This window comes from Drosophila willistoni, unplaced genomic scaffold, assembly GCF_018902025.1.
Source record: "Drosophila willistoni isolate 14030-0811.24 unplaced genomic scaffold, UCI_dwil_1.1 Seg274, whole genome shotgun sequence".
NCBI lineage: Eukaryota > Metazoa > Arthropoda > Insecta > Diptera > Drosophilidae > Drosophila > Drosophila willistoni.
In genome coordinates, this window is record NW_025814233.1 from 28,904 (window position 1) to 45,347 (window position 16,444).

Sequence of the window (16,444 nt, forward strand, 5' to 3'; positions counted from 1 at the left end):
ATGTGTTGACGGACTTGGGTTTATGGCTTCTACGTTATGGTATGAGTTGTGATAGAAGTGCTTAACTCCTCCCCTTTAAGTGCGGACGTCCTCGGTCGCAACAACATATTGGACAGGCCCGATTGAGACTTCCATTGGTGGACCATGGTTGCCTGTACCGTGGCTGCAGTATTTTTTAATGACGCAATATGTTATCATCGCAGCTGCTAGAAGAGTTAGAATAATCCAGTTTGACGAAGACATAATCAAGTTGTTTCTTTGGATACGCTCCAGATTATTAGTATTATTGATGTGTAACTCCTTGATCATTTCCAGCGATAGCTTTTCACCTCTCTGCTGCTTATTTGATAGTAACTGTAACAGCGGTGGTTGAACCTCGGCTTCAAAGCGTGTCTTCACAATATACCAGGAGTCTTCTATAATGACTGTCGCGTTTTCCGCTTGGACTATGAAGGTGCCTTCTAGGGTGATGTTTTCTCCATTGATGCTGATGTCTCCTTGGAATTGGTTCAGCAGCAAGGTACCGGGCATTATTTCCGAATGAGATTTTACGTGCTGATTGTTGATGACCTTACATTGGGGATTCCTTCTTTGCAAGTAGGCTCCTATACATTTACTGTTTTCTAAATTAGTCAGATCTTCCAGTTTACAAATTGTTTTACCATTATGAATTTTACAATTACTCTTATTGGTTCACCCGAAATATTTCTTGTTACATTTCATGATGTTTTCATAGTCTATTTCTTCTATAAATTTTTGATATTTAATTGGTATTGCTAGGATTTGTTTACAAATTTCATTAATTACTCTGGGAAGGCTAACAATATAAAGGAGTGATTTACCATCTGAGGCTACACTGACCTCAGCAAACTCTATTAATTCTTCAATGTTTATAAATGTTAAACTTTCTTCTTTAATTGTTTCGATGAAATCTATTTCGGTAGAGGATAATATTAGTGAATTTACTGTATTGGCCTTGGGCCAATCGATTGCATAGATAATATTTGTTATTTCTTCTCTTAGAAGACTCAATTTAAATTTGGTTATTTCAATTTCATTTGACTTATTGTTAGATTCGGGTTTACCTCTAATTAATATGGTATTAGTTATTTTAATTAAATCATTTATCTTATTTTCTATTAGATTATTAATTACTACCTGCCGATTATTGTTTACCAATTGTTCATTGATCTTATTTACCACAATCATATGATCTTCATGATCAGGTGTGCCCGCTAACCATTTCCACGCCGTGCCAAGTATATCAAGCGATCTTTTGTTTCTAAACTGCATCGGCTGAAGCCTCCTCAGTTCATTCTGTATCCGCGTTATCTCATAGGCCAAAAAAGGCTGATACGGACTTAGGTTTGTCGAATTTTTGACGACTTCTTTTAAAACGGATATGGACATTTGATATTTTTCTAGTTCGATGACATGGACGATTTTAAAGGTTCCATTCTGGCGCGCGGCTAACCCAGTTTCCAACATGACCACTCTTGACTTAGTGTAGTCTAATACGGTTGTGTGACCCCAGCAAAGTGGTAACATAAGCAATCTGTCGGAAGAGGATGTTTATCAATATTTCAAGTGGTTTTTATGAACTATCCTGCCTGACCTGGTTTTAATTTTGGTATTAAGATCTTCGGCTACTATTTCTTTTTTGTATCTAGACGTTAGTTTCGAACCTAATCGTTTATTAATCCTAACGTAGATGGTTTCACCTGGGTCGTAAATTTTTATGGGTTTTTTTGTTTTGTTATGGTACCCTAGGTCTTTGTTTTGTTTCTTTAGGATGTTTTCCGAAATCTTTTCCCTTTCGAGTGCTAATTTTTCTGGTGTATGGATTAAATTTGTTGCGAAAAATGCTTCTATTGGCTTTTTATTGGTTGTACTGTGGATCGTTTTATTGTATTCATCTACAGCCTTGAATATCAAATCCTCAAATTCCATTTCGGGGTGCTCTAACTTCAAGCATCTCATTATTTCCGTATATGTGGAATGAAATCTTTCTATTTGGCCGTTGTTGGATGAAGTATAAGGTGGGGTAGTATGGACTTGTATCCCTAACTGATTATTTAAAAGAAATTTTATTGATGCAGAGTTTAAAGCTTTTTCGTTATCCATTACCACGGTTTTCGTCATACCGAAAGCTATCAGTAACTCACGTAAGGGCACTTTAAGATGTTCTGCTGCTTTTGAGTTTACGAGTTTAACTTGCGCATACTTAGAAAATTTGTCTATGGCTGTTAAAATTATCTTATTTTGGGTGGAATATAAATTTATATGGATTATTTCGCCTGGATATGTCGGAATAGGGGTTGGTTGTATTTCTTGATTCGGAGGGTGTCTTTGATACTTCGAGAGTTTACATGTTTGGCAAGAGTTTACTATTGCTTCTACTTTTTTCTTCATACCTGGGAAAAAATACTCAGATAAAATTTGCTTTTTATTTTCGATGGAATTTCTATGTGCTCTAAGGTGTTCTTTAATTATGATTTCTTGTTCTTGGGTTTGATCATGGACATCTACAGTTTGGGTAAAGTAATTCCTAAAATGCCTAAAAATTTGTTGAATTTTACCCATGATACTTTCGGAAGTGAAAATACCATTTACTATTCTCGGATCCATCTTTTCTTTTAGAATAGTTACAAGATCGTTTTCAGAATAATTACTTCTCACTATTGTATGTCTGTGGTATGTGGGGAATGGTATTTCGAAAGTGGTGGATTCGTTACCAGTGAGGATAAACAATTGGTTTTTAAAGACATTGATGGGTACTTCCATTGCTGGAATGAGTTCATGCCCTGAGCTTTCATCACTGTGGACTGTAGCTGATGTACTACTAGCATTTATGTTAGTAGGGTTCCTAGAGAGTGCGTCTGCTACGACATTTGAGCTACCCGGTTTATATTTCAACTCGTAGTTGTATTCCTCCAGGTAACTTTTCCATTTCTTCAGCTTTATGTTGTTATTTTTTGGGCTGAGAGCATAAGTGAGAGTCTGGTGGTCGGTGTAAATGATCACCTTGGATTTGCCGTATACATACATTCTTAGCTTATCCAATGCCCATACTATTGCTAGCATTTCTCTTTCATTTGTGGCATAGTTTTCTTCAGCTTTGGATAACGCACGGGAAAGAAATGTAATGGGTCTCCCATTCTGTTCTAGAGAAGCTCCTAGTGCGATGTTTGAGGCATCGGTGGTTAGATGGAACTCTTGTTTAAAGTCAGGGTATGCTAGCATAACGTCTTGTGACACTAATGCATTTTTCACTTTCTCAAAGGCATCGGTTTCGGCTTCACCGAATCGGATTTCGATCTTACTTGAGACATTTTTCTTGGCTCTGCCATGTTCTCCTCTCAATAACGCAGTCAAGGGTCTAGCTAATTTAGCAAAATCTTTGATAAATCTTCTGTAATAACTAGCTAATCCCAGGAAGGACCTTAGTTGTTTTAGGTTCTTTGGTATAGGGAACTTTTTAATGGCTTGGATTTTCTCTGGATTGGTTTTAAATCCTTCCCTTGAAATTACTACGCCTAGGAAGTCAACGCTATGTCTTAGGAATTTGCATTTATCTACTTGGACTTTCATATTTGCCTTGGACAAGGTAGAAAATACCAAAGCTAGATGTCGGAAATGCTCTTCCTCCGATTTACTGAATATTATTATGTCGTCGATGTAGACGTAACAGATCTTTCCAATGAGATCTCTCAAAATATCATCGAGAGCTCTTTGGAATATTGATAGGGAATTCTTTAGGCCGAAGGGGAGTCTCGTGAACTCGTATTTCCCTCCATTCACGGCGAATGCCGTTTTTTCAATATCAGATTCCTTAAGGGAAATCTGATGAAATCCGCTCTTTAGATCAAGAACAGAGAAATACTTATTGTTGCCCAACTGCGCAACCATTTCTCCGATTTCGGGGATAGGATACCTATCCGAAACTGTAACTGCATTGAGCTTTCTATAATCTATGACCATCCTATATTGCTTATTCCCAAGGCTGTCACTCTTTTTAGGGACTATCCACACAGGGGAATTATAGGGCGACCGTGAGGGTCGTATTATACCATCTCGTAATAATTCTTGTAGCTGGTCTTCTACTACTTCTCTTAGAGAGGCTGGATATGGGTAATGCTTGGTGTAGACTGGAGTGTCTGTTGTCGTTCGGATTTCTCCTTGGACATTAGTAGCATAAGTCAATTTTTTATTTGGGTCCGCGAATAGCGATTTGTACTCCTCTTGGAGCGCCTTTAATCCTAATTTCTGCTGATTAGTGAGCTCATCTGATTTGAGGGTATGGACCTGATGGGCTCGCATCTGCTTCACTTTAACAACATGAGAGTTGTTGACGTATAGTAGATCTTTCCCTACATCAATGATAGCGTTTAACTCTCTTAGTGAGTCATTACCTAGAATTCCGTGGAACGGATTCAGATTAGGTAATAGGAAGAATGTTATTGGTTTATTGGGTTCGTTAAATAAACCCAAATGGATATGGCTGGTTATTAAAATGCGACCGCTTACGGTGTTCGCGTAAAACTTGTGTTCATTCGTTTTGATATTTTTTGCTATTTCTGGTTGGACATAGTTCTTGTTTGAGCCGGTATCTATTAGGAAGTTGTATGAGGTTCCGTCTTTGTCCCGGACAACAAAGTACGGCAAAGAGGAACACTTTAACCTAAAAAATTAACGGTGTCCTCGATTTGCGGTTGTTGAGGCTCCTGCGATTGTGGTCTGGTTTCCTCTTTGTTCTGTGGGACTAACTCTGAGTTGTCTCCTTGTGAGGTAAAATATTGCTCCTGCTGTTGATATTGTTGAACCTCAGAATATGGGACTGATTCAAAAGGGTCTTCTTGGACGTGATAAGCAGCCTGATAATCGGACATATCGGAGTAATGCTCTTCTTGAGGCGGTATGGTGATATATTGTTCACCTGACGGACCGGTTTCGATATGGAATTGCCTCTGCACTTTATTGGGAAAATTTACGGTGGACTGGTTGACTCTCTTGGGAGCAAATTGTTGTGGTAAATTAACATTCGGTTTATTCATGTAGTTAACTTTTTTGGTTAAAATAGAGCCGTCGACATCCATTGGAGTTGGTGCCGGCTGAGGTTTCGGGGCAAATGGCCTCGGTGGTGCGTTGAAAAATACGGGGTTATTAGATTGAGGGAATCGATTTTGTGGAATGAACACGTTTTGCATGGGTTTCTGATTATAAAAGTTGTTGTTGTTGTAAGGTTTGGGTGGAATTGCTGGTATGAACGATCGTTGAGGTTGCACGTTAATTTTAGCATACTGTTGGGGTTTTGGTCCTACAGGTGGACGAATGTCACGATGGCCGATAATGTTTCTAGCCCTCTTATTATCCAACATATTGCACAATTGCAATGCATGCCTCAGATCTTTGGGTTCAGCTAAGCTCATTCTGTCTGAGAGATCTCCGTTCAGACCTCTGATGAAGGTATCTAGAGCCCTATCTCTGACCTGTTTAGCCATGGCTTCCATAGTCTCGGGAGAATAACCCATCGTTTCGATTTGGTCTAGTATTAGCGACATCTGTTGGTGAACTGCGAAGTAGAAGTCATGAATGGAGGTGCCCTTCTGGGTCATGGTAAACAGCTGATATTCTAAAGTGCTTAAATCTCGTCTGTCCGTGTACTCAGTTAACAAACACTGCGAGATTGCGCCCCAATGTAATGCGGTGCGATAGACTTTCAACAATGTATTGGCATGGCCTGTAATTTTTCCTCGAATGGTCATAAGAATTGCATAGTATTTGGGTGTTCCCTGAATGGGGGCATACAATTCCATCAATTTTGTGGCGGTAGTAAACCATGTTGAGAAATCCTCACGGCTACCTGAGAATTTGTCAAGATTCTTTACGATGTCTGGCACTTTATCTAGTTCATGCCAATCATCCTGAACGCCAGCTGCCTGGTCCCTAAAGGGTATATGTCCTGACTGAGAATGATTTAATTGTTTCACTATTTCCTGTAACTGAGACGACAAAATTGTCTGGATAGCTACATCTAGTCCCTGAATTGACAGTGCCTCGATTCTATTTGCGGTTGATGCACTTGAGGTGGATGCTGTCGGAGCATCAGAGCCTGCTGCATGAATACCACCCTGCTGAAGGACTGCGGCTTTAACCCAGTTGTCTTTAGTCATTTTGGAAATAGATTGCTTTTTCAATTAGGGTTAATTCAAGGTGTTACGGTATCGCGAATACGAAAAATATAATCCGCGAAAATTAAATTTTTTGCTTATATTGATAAAAATTAATTCAAGGTGTTACGGTATCGCGAATACGAAAAATATAATCCGCGAAAATTAAATTTTTTGCTTATATTGATAAAAATATAGCGGTATGTCCGCTAATCTTGTATTGATAGAAATATAGCGGTATGTCCGCTAATCTTGGATGGAAATGGCTTGTGGTATTATACAAAATTTTCAATATTATGTGGTTATTTTTTCTAAAAATATTTTTTTCAAAATTTCAAAATTATTTTCTCTACTTTTTTTTTTAATGTTACTTATTAATTTTTTCTTAACTTTTCATTATTTTCTTTTTCTTTTTTGAATATTACTTATTATTATTTTCCTTCTTAATTTTTCATTATTTTCTTTTTCTTTTTCGAGTGGGAAAAAATTTAATTAAGGATTTTATATAAAAAAAATTTTTTAGTTTCTTGATATTGATTCACAAAAATTTTTTTTTCACCCACTGTGTTTTCACAATAAAAATTTTATTTCGGTTTTCTTTTGCTTAAGTTTATTTTACTTAACTTACGTTAATGCTATCATCCTCGGTGCTTTTTACTGATCGGTTTGTAGGGGGTCTCGCTTTTCCAACGTCGAAGGTACTAACGCTCCTGGGCAAACACTTTTGGGTTTTCAGTTTTCCTCCGAACTAGTCTTAGAGGAATTCGCAGCGATTAAAATGACCCTGTCTGATTCGTGGTATAGTTCGATATAGTGTTTTTGTTTCACTGACTCTAAAGGCCTTTAACGCGTTTTTTGGTCACGAATCACTGGTATCTTTCACTAACTCACGATCACGTTGTATTTAGCAGGGTCCCTGCTCGGGCGCCAATTAAACACTTCCTTCACTCACGGGTTAAAAAAATGAATTTTTATTTATAAAGTCACTTTTATTACAATACAATATGTTAATATTATAACTGAAAGATGCTGACTTTGGTGAGCGAATTCGGCGGAGTTTAAGCGAAGTTACCGGTTGGTTTGTACTTAGGCTCAAGACTGATTTGCTATGGTTCAATTATGTTGGATGAAGGCTTGGGTAATCGACGTCGTCGCAGGCGGCGGCGTTGGCTGAGTCCAATAGTCCACTTTAAGTGCGTGGGACCATTCTTTGTTTACACAAGTGTTCAGGACCATTCTTTGTTTATTGCCGAAATTTGTGGCGTGATTCTGCGTATGCACCGAACCCGACACCATTCTTCTAGGGCCTGGGAAAATGGGGTGCAGGCTTATTGTTTATCCTAGCGATCGGACTGTTACTTGAGATTGGCGATCATGCGACAAATGGGCATGTGACGATTGAGTGGGGTTGACCAATGGGTATTGCATGTGATGATGAAATAGGGTCGGCCAATGGGCATGCGGTTAATGGGCATGTGTTGACGGACTTGGGTCTATGGCTTCTATGTTATGGTATGAGTTGTGATAGAAGTGCTTAACTTATATAAGTAAATGCCATTGGAATTGTAAGTGTTGACAAGACAGTAAACTTGAAAGTCACTTACAACACTACTGACACTTTTTTTTAGCACTGGCAGCTCAATTGTTATCGATATAATATTTTCTCTCAACACTAAGCAGCTGAGCTCACACACATACACACATACAGAGAGCACTAACTGTTTGTGGGTGCGTGCCAATCATACGGGATGAAGAAGAAGAAAAAATTTTCTGGTATAGCGAATTGAAAAGGGACAGAGTGATATTTGAAACGTTTTGTCTATGCATTTGATGAATTGAGTTGCAGATAAAGCGATTGGAACATGTAAAAATATTATGGTCGAGGACTGTTAGCTTCTTTGATATTTATACCCTTGCAGAGGGTATTATAAAATTGGTCAGATGTTTGTAACGCACAGAAGGAGACGTTTCCGACCCCATAAAGTATATATATTCTTGATCAGCATGAGAAGCTGAGTCGATATAGCCATGTCCGTCTGTCCGTCCGTGCGTATGCGTTTTACTCAGCCGTCTTAAGAGCTATTGGGCTGAAATTTTTTTCTGTGCTTTTTACTATCCGTAGCAGATCAAGGATTATCAGGATCGGACCACTATATCATATAGCTCTAGAAGAAACATTTTCATAAAAATTGGAGTATCGCTATGAAATTTACATATGTGATAATATTGGATATAAAACCCCAGATCCCACAATTTGAATCTGATCGGATGAATATAACACAAGTTACAGTCAATATAATAATCGGCTCCAAGCTCTGCCGGCAGCGCTGCTTGCTTTCTACTACGTCTTTCGTCATCAACATAGTACATGCATACACACACAGACGCAACGCTACATAAACTGTATGTGTATGCGTGCGTTGCTTTGCTTTGGGAAGGCGGGAAGAATAAGAACAAATTGTATAGTATAAAGAGTAAAATTGTTTTGTTTGTATTGGCGAATTGAGTTGCAGAAAACAAATTTTAAACATGTAAAATTATTATTGCCGAAGACTGCAAGGGTATATAAACTTCGGCATAGCCAATGTTAGCTTCTTTGATATTTTTTACATTAAACTACAAAAAAATACCAACAAATTGTATTTTCAATTTTCATCGGCGGCCATTTTTTACTTTCATTTATTTTTCATTCAATAAAGAAAACATACATAATTCTAGTAACCCTCTCCGTTTTTAAATATTTTTTTAAAATGTCGTCAAAACATTTCCCAACCAATAAAAAATTATGTATGTATGCATATATTTATATTCATTGTTTTGTGATCTACAACTTTCTCTTATTTGCTGAGCTTTTTGTGTAATTTTCTTAAAGATGTTCGAATATGACACCCATGCGGGTTGAAAATAAAATATTGATACCATTTCATTTCCGCTGCAAATACTAAACCGGCCAAAACACAACCCAAACACCAAACGTGAATCATGCTTGAAAAAAAATTCAAGCCCAAGGGTCTTGGTTCTTCGCTAACAATGGCCACGTGGATTTTATCCAGATGAATGGCCTCCCAAAATGCTTCCCGTTTCCAGTGTTGCATAAGTCCATCTTGTTGGGCTATCATAATTGTGGGATTGGGTCTGGCAACTCTGCTGAGCGGGGCGAATTGAGCTAAAGACGAGCGAAAGACGGGCAGTCGAACCGAAGAGACGAGCGAAAGCGGTTGCAAAAAGACGAAAGACGAAACGACGCGAAGCAGCAAAGACGACTAATTTCCAACTAAATCTAATTAAAATAATCAAATAAATAGTTTTACATTAAAATAAACTTAAATACTACAAATAAATATATTAAATAGGACAAATTCCTACAAATATGGGGGCTCAACCTACAAAATAGGCGTGGCTCAACCTACAAAATAGGCATGACTCAACCTACAAAGAAGGCATGGCTCAACTTATAAAGAAGTAAAAAAGTAAGATCAGTGAGTGAGAAAGAGACAAACATACACAAAACGACGCAACAGTGGAATCAAACGACCAAAAAAAAAACAGCGCGAAAACGAATAAGAATTAGCATCAAACGACGAAAAATTGGCGGCTAACGACGAAAAAGCGGCAAAGAAACGGTGAAAAAGTTTTCAACGAACGACGCGAAAGTGTTTGAATACCACAGTTATCTGGTGACGTGGCAAACGACGTATATATATATATACATATTTGTATGTACAATATTAGTGTGTGTGCGTAAGAGAAAGAACTATGAGCAAACTTGAAGACTTTGTGAATGTGCAAGAGGCACTGAAAACTGAAAAGAAATCTAATATTACATTGTTTCACAAGTTTATATACGAAGAAGAAGGCGATCGTGTAAATCGCCAAAGACTAAGAAAGTTTGAAGGGTTTGATTTTGATTGCAACAGCGATTTATATAAAAGTAAAGTGTCTTATGTGGAAAAGAATTTAACAAATAACGATTTAGTGATTATTTGTAACGTTTTGGGTTTATCTAACTTCCCATTTATTTCGCAATTTGCAAGCTGTAAATTTGCTAGCTGACCTTGACACAGAGAATGATCAAAACGAAGATGACGACGATGAGTGCGAAAGAGATGGAGATGTAGGCAATATGCAAGACGAAGACGAAATGTTGTCAGTAGTGAGCGACGAAACGAATTTTAGAACAGCTGCAACAAACGAAAATATGCGAAACAAAACGAATAGGGCAAACTCTACAGTCGTGGCCAACAATATTGATACGCAAGGTGCAGTGAATGTCAACATGCCACCACCGAGGTTCGCTTTGAGTTTTCGGGACGTTGAAGACTCTTTACGACCTTTCCATGGCGATGAAAATTTATCAGTTGAAGTATGGATTGAGGATTTCGAAGACATGGCTGACTTGATGCAATGGGATAGTTTACAAAAATTTGTTTTTTCTAAAAGAGCTATTAAAAGACTTGCTAAAATGTTTATTCTGAGTGAACGCGGAATTAAAAATTGGTCGACATTGAAAGAATCACTTTTAAATGAATTTAAAACAGTAATAAATAGCGCGGAGTTACATAAACAATTGTCAGAACGGAAAATAAAGAAAAGTGAAAGTGTTCAAGAATATTTGTTGAAAATGAAAGAGATGGCATCACGGGGTAATATAGAGAACAGTGCTCTTATGCAGTATGTAATTGACGGAATTAATGACTTGAGTATGAACAAAGCAATATTGTACAATGCTAATAACCTAAAAGAGTTTAAAGAGAAAATAAAATGTTATGAAAAAATGCGGGAAAAGTCAAGTAATCAAAAAAGTGAGTCTAAGAACGTTCAAATCAAAAAAGAAAGTGTAATGAAATACGAAAATAAAGAAAGTGGTGTAAAATGCTATAACTGTGGGCAAAAAGGACATATATCTGAGAATTGTGACAATAAGAGTAAAGGAAGAAAGTGTTTTGGTTGCGATAATTTTGGTCACATAGCAAAAGACTGTCCAAATAAAAAGCCTGAAAATAGCACAGATGTTCGTAATACTAATAAAATATCAGCTGATCATTTGTTTATGTGTAAAGAAGTATCAATCAACAATGAAAAGTGTATAGCCTTGCTTGATACTGGTAGCAAATATAATATCGTAACGGAAACAATTTATAATCGTTTGAAAAAACCTAAGCTCGCTAAAGTTGATAAAGTTCTATACGGTTTCGGAGATAAAAAGAGAGTGGTACCTATCGGTTCGTTTACGGGAAGGCTTTTCGTAAGCCAAGAACAGTTTGATTTGGTTTTTTTAGTGGTATCATCTGAATTCCTAGATCATGAAGTGATTTTGGGAGAAGACTTTTGTAAGCAAGCCGAAATAAAAATCAATCGCGATGGCGTACAAATCGGGAAATATAATGATGAAACGGAATTAAGTTCGGTAATGAGAATAAAGGTCGAAAACGACGAAATTGACATTGACTCAAATGCATCGAAAAGTACAAAGTGCGAAGTGAACGAACTTATCAAAAACTATAAGCCGGAAAATTTAAAATTGACAAATGTTGAAATGCGTATTGTTTTAAAAGACGATAGTCCAATTTATTCGAGACCACGCAGATTCGCTTTTGCTCCGAGTCTGAATTCAGCAGTCCGGTCGTATTAGTAAAAAAAACGCGATGGCACTCCACGTCTGTGCATTGACTACAGAAGAATAAACAAGGTAATAGTAAAAGACCATTTTCCATTACCCCTGATTGAAGATCAATTGGATCGGCTACAAGGAGCAACGGTTTTCAGCACAATCGATTTAAAGAATGGATTTTTCCATGTAGATGTTGAAAAAGAGAGTCGAAGATTCACCTCGTTCGTTACACACAACGGACAGTACCAGTTTTTAAAAGTTCCTTTTGGATTGACGAACTCCCCTGGGGTATTTCAGAGACACGTTAATGCCATTTTTCGTGATTTAACCCGTGCTGGTACGGCTATCCCATACGTCGACGACATTATAATCCCTGGTAAAACTGAAGAGGAAGCCGTCTCCAATCTGAGAAATGTTTTGAAGCGATGTGAAGAATATGGTTTAGTCATTAACTTAAAGAAATGTTGCTTTTTGAAGAGAGAAATAGAATTTTTGGGGCATACTATAAAGAATCAGAAGATATGTATCTCAGACGCAAAGACCAAAGCTGTAAACAAATTTCCTATGCCGATGAATCAAAAGCAGCTCCAAAGTTTTCTTGGCCTGGTTGGTTATTTTCGCAAGTTCATTGCAGATTTTTCGATTATAGCCAAGCCTCTTACTGATTTATTAAAAAACGATGCAAATTTTAGATTCAATGAGAGTCAGATAAAATCTTTTAATTTGCTAAAAAAATTGATAACACAGAAACCTGTTCTGCAAATATTTAACCCCAAGTTTGAAACAGAAGTACATACAGACGCATCGATTGATGGCTTCGGAGCAATTTTATTACAAAAGTTACCCGATGATAAAGAATTGCACCCTGTATACTACATGAGCAAAAAGACGACTGAAGCGGAAAGAAAATTCACTAGCTACGAATTAGAGATTTTGGCGGTAGTTGAAGCATTTCGTAAGTTCCGAGTTTACCTTCTAGGTATGCATTTTATAGTTATAAGCGATTGTAATGCGTTTGCAAAGACGATGCATAAAAAAGATGTGTGCACTAGAGTCGCACGATGGATTCTTGAGATCCAAGAATTTGATTTTGATGTTGAGCACCGTGCAGGAAATCGTATACGTCATGCGGATGCGCTTAGTCGCTACCCCGTTATGATTATAACAGAAGATTACATACACAGTAAATTAAAGAATGCCCAAGCACAAGACGACCAATTGAAGGCCATAATCGATATCCTTGCTCAGAAAACTTCTCATAACAACTATTTTATGAAAGCTGGCATACTTTATAAGTTGGTTGATGATGAAGAACTAATTGTAGTTCCTCTACTCTGCAACGGGAAATTATTAAGCATGCTCACGAAAGAGGTCACTTTTCTGTGAAAAAGACGAAGGAAATAATTGCAAAGGAGTACTATATCCCAAAATTAGATGAGAAAATACAACACCAAATAAGATGCTGCATTCCATGCCTAACACTTAATCGAAAGCTTGGTAAAAAAGAAGGAGAACTGCATCCACTGCCGAAAGAAGAACTGCCTTTTCAGACGTTCCACATCGATTTTCTTGGACCCTTAGAGTCAACTCACAAGCAGTATAAGCACATTCTTGCAGTTATCGATGGCTTTACAAAATTTTGCTGGTTGCACCCGACGAAAACGACATCTACGAAGGAAGTAATCACAAGACTACAACAACAAAGTTTAATTTTTGGAAATCCAGTTCAAATTATTTCTGACAGAGGTTCTGCGTTTACTTCTGACGAGTTTAAAGAGTATTGCAAGGCAGAAAATATCGAACTTCACGCAGTTACGACTGGTCTTCCACAAGCGAACGGACAAGTCGAACGCCTTAACGCTGTTATTATATCCGTGATGTCAAAGATTTCTATAGAGGACCCTAGCAAATGGTATAAGTTTGTCGGCAAAGTACAACAAACGATTAACTCAACGTACAGCAGAAGCACACATTCAACGCCGTTCGAACTACTGATTGGTACAAAGATGCACACAAAAGACGACCTTAAGCTGAAAGAAATAATACACGATGAGATGATTCAGATTTTTAACGACAACAGAGATGATCTACGGAATATAGCGAAGCAGCAGATCCTTCGTATGCAAGAAGAAAATAAGAAGACCTACAACTTACGTCGCAGACCTGCTTCCATATACAAAGTCGGTGATCTGGTAGCTATTAAAAGAACCCAACTTGGAGGAGGTTTGAAGCTGAAGCCCAAATATTTAGGTCCGTACCGCATTACCATGGTAAAGGCCAGAGATACATACGACGTGGTCAAAGATACATTGTTCAACGATGGTCCTAGGCGAACTACGACTTGCGCTGCCTATATGAAGCCGTGGGTTCCCTGTGACATAGACGACCAGGATGCATTCGAGGCGAATGCATACTAGGATGGCCGAGTTGTGGGATTGGGTCTGGCAACTCTGCTGAGCGGGGCGAATTGAGCTAAAGACGAGCGAAAGACGGGCAGTCGAACCGAAGAGACGAGCGAAAGCGGTTGCAAAAAGACGAAAGACGAAACGACGCGAAGCAGCAAAGACGACTAATTTCCAACTAAATCTAATTAAAATAATCAAATAAATAGTTTTACATTAAAATAAACTTAAATACTACAAATAAATATATTAAATAGACAAATTCCTACATAATATAGCCCTGCAGCGGCGATTGCAAATGCGAGTCAAGATGCACGGGAAAGATAGATAGAAGTGTCCCGAACAAATGTCCGTGAGACGAAAAATTGGTTTTCGCAAATGTTTCTGCTGCATATCGAGAAAGCGACAACGATCACTAGTCACAGCATAACCATAACTGATATTCAGCGGATCACGATAGTGATCCAATATATCTTTATCCACTACCTTAAGTTGTTTAAGAAACTGATTGCGTAGACTCCTAATGTGATCATTCTCATAAGTCATAACTAATATTCTTAAATTTGCCTCGATTATGTCCTGAACCGTATTAACTTGTCGTTGTGGTGGAGACGATGTAAAATAGCTGGTCATCTTTGAAATATACATATTAGACGAGATGAGACCCATGGCAAAGAGTACAATATACAGATAGCGTATTCGATGTGTCGGCGTCTTAATAATATAAATAGGAGCACTATAGGTCACAGTGCATATGGACTGAAGAAATGCAGCACTAAAATCTCGCGGACGTATGGGTGAACACCACCAAATGGCAATGGTTATATAAAGAACCGAGAGTAATAGTAATATCCAGGCGCTATTTTCCAATGCTTCACGTATATAAGCTTCAGCCGGTGATTGATTGCGATATGGGACCATGCTACACCAGTCATTTATGCCAATGGGATAGCTATAGCTAACCGAATAGTTGCCAACCTTGTCCGTGAATGAATGTATCAATGTCTCATACACACCATGAGCTACCAATTCCAATAGATTTGGTAAATTCAAAGACATTGACATATTTCCGCTTGTGTCCAGAATGCGAGCATTTACGAACTTAAGAAATCCCATTATCCTCATAATTATCCTCATAACTGTTTGTTGGCCTATCCGACTTGAATACCCGTGGCAAATCATAGAGTATTGGTGTCTTTAGCACATATTCCTTCATATCCCTACTATACTTGTAGAAAAATTCATCTGCCTTCCAGGAGTCTGTCTTATTTACTATTGATGGTGTGGGGTATGGTTCCAATAGATAGACATTGTTCTGTAGTGTAATCAGTACAGTATTTAAAAATTGTTTGCTCCAAACCCAATCAAAAGTATTGTTAATATTCTTAGAGAATTGTGTTAGGGCATCAAAGTCCACATAAAACTCGGCAGTGCTGAGTTTTGGAAACAATATGAAAAGGGTTTTCAGCCAGCGTATTCCTCGTAATTTCTGGGCAGCTAATTCCATAATGGGATCATCACGTTCCGTTGTATAGATCATAACCAATGAGGGTGTACTTATTAGCTCTACCATGGGCATTGAGGCATGATAGTTTCGGGTGAATATTAAATTCGGTGCCAGCGGAAAATGTATACAAAATTCACGAAAGAAATCGAGTGAGTTTTCATTCTGTAAGTCCAATCTCTCCGAAATGTAGAAAATGAAATTCTTAAAGTGATACAATTCATTGATGCGTTCCACAATGTCTATAACGAATGAATTGCTAACCAACTGAACAGTGGCTTCTCCGGTTCTATTCGCCGCTACTGCTGCATTGTTGTCCACCGTTTGGCCCGGACGATGTTCGTCCAATATGAGCTTGGCCGTGCGATTATCCATTGCCCCCACACGGATTGACAGTTGACAACTAAATGATTGAAATTGGCGCACTTCAACTTTGACGTTACTGACAAATTCGCTATGACGATTTTATTGACTGACTATAAAAATTGTTTACGACCCTTGAAGCTCAGGAGCGTTTTCACAAGATTTTTGCATTTGACTTTTAATGCTAATAAAAAGAACAAATACGAGTATGTGGATAAAAAAATAAAAATGCATTTCAAATTGATTGTTGGCATTTATAAAATGTCAGTCAAAGTAACAGTACATTAAAGTGCATTTAAATCTTTTCTTATGGTTTTGGTAACAATTGTTAGTAGGAATTACAAGTTTTATTTTAGCAAGTAGCTTACAGAAACTAAAAAAAATGTATCTAGAC

The 16,444-nt window shown here is 37.8% G+C and overlaps 1 pseudogene; it reads right to left on the reverse strand.

Annotated features, from left to right (window-relative positions):
- Window positions 1–9,059: 9,059 nt before the first annotated feature.
- Window positions 9,060–16,062, reverse strand: LOC124461225 (annotated as a pseudogene).
- Window positions 16,063–16,444: the final 382 nt, after the last annotated feature.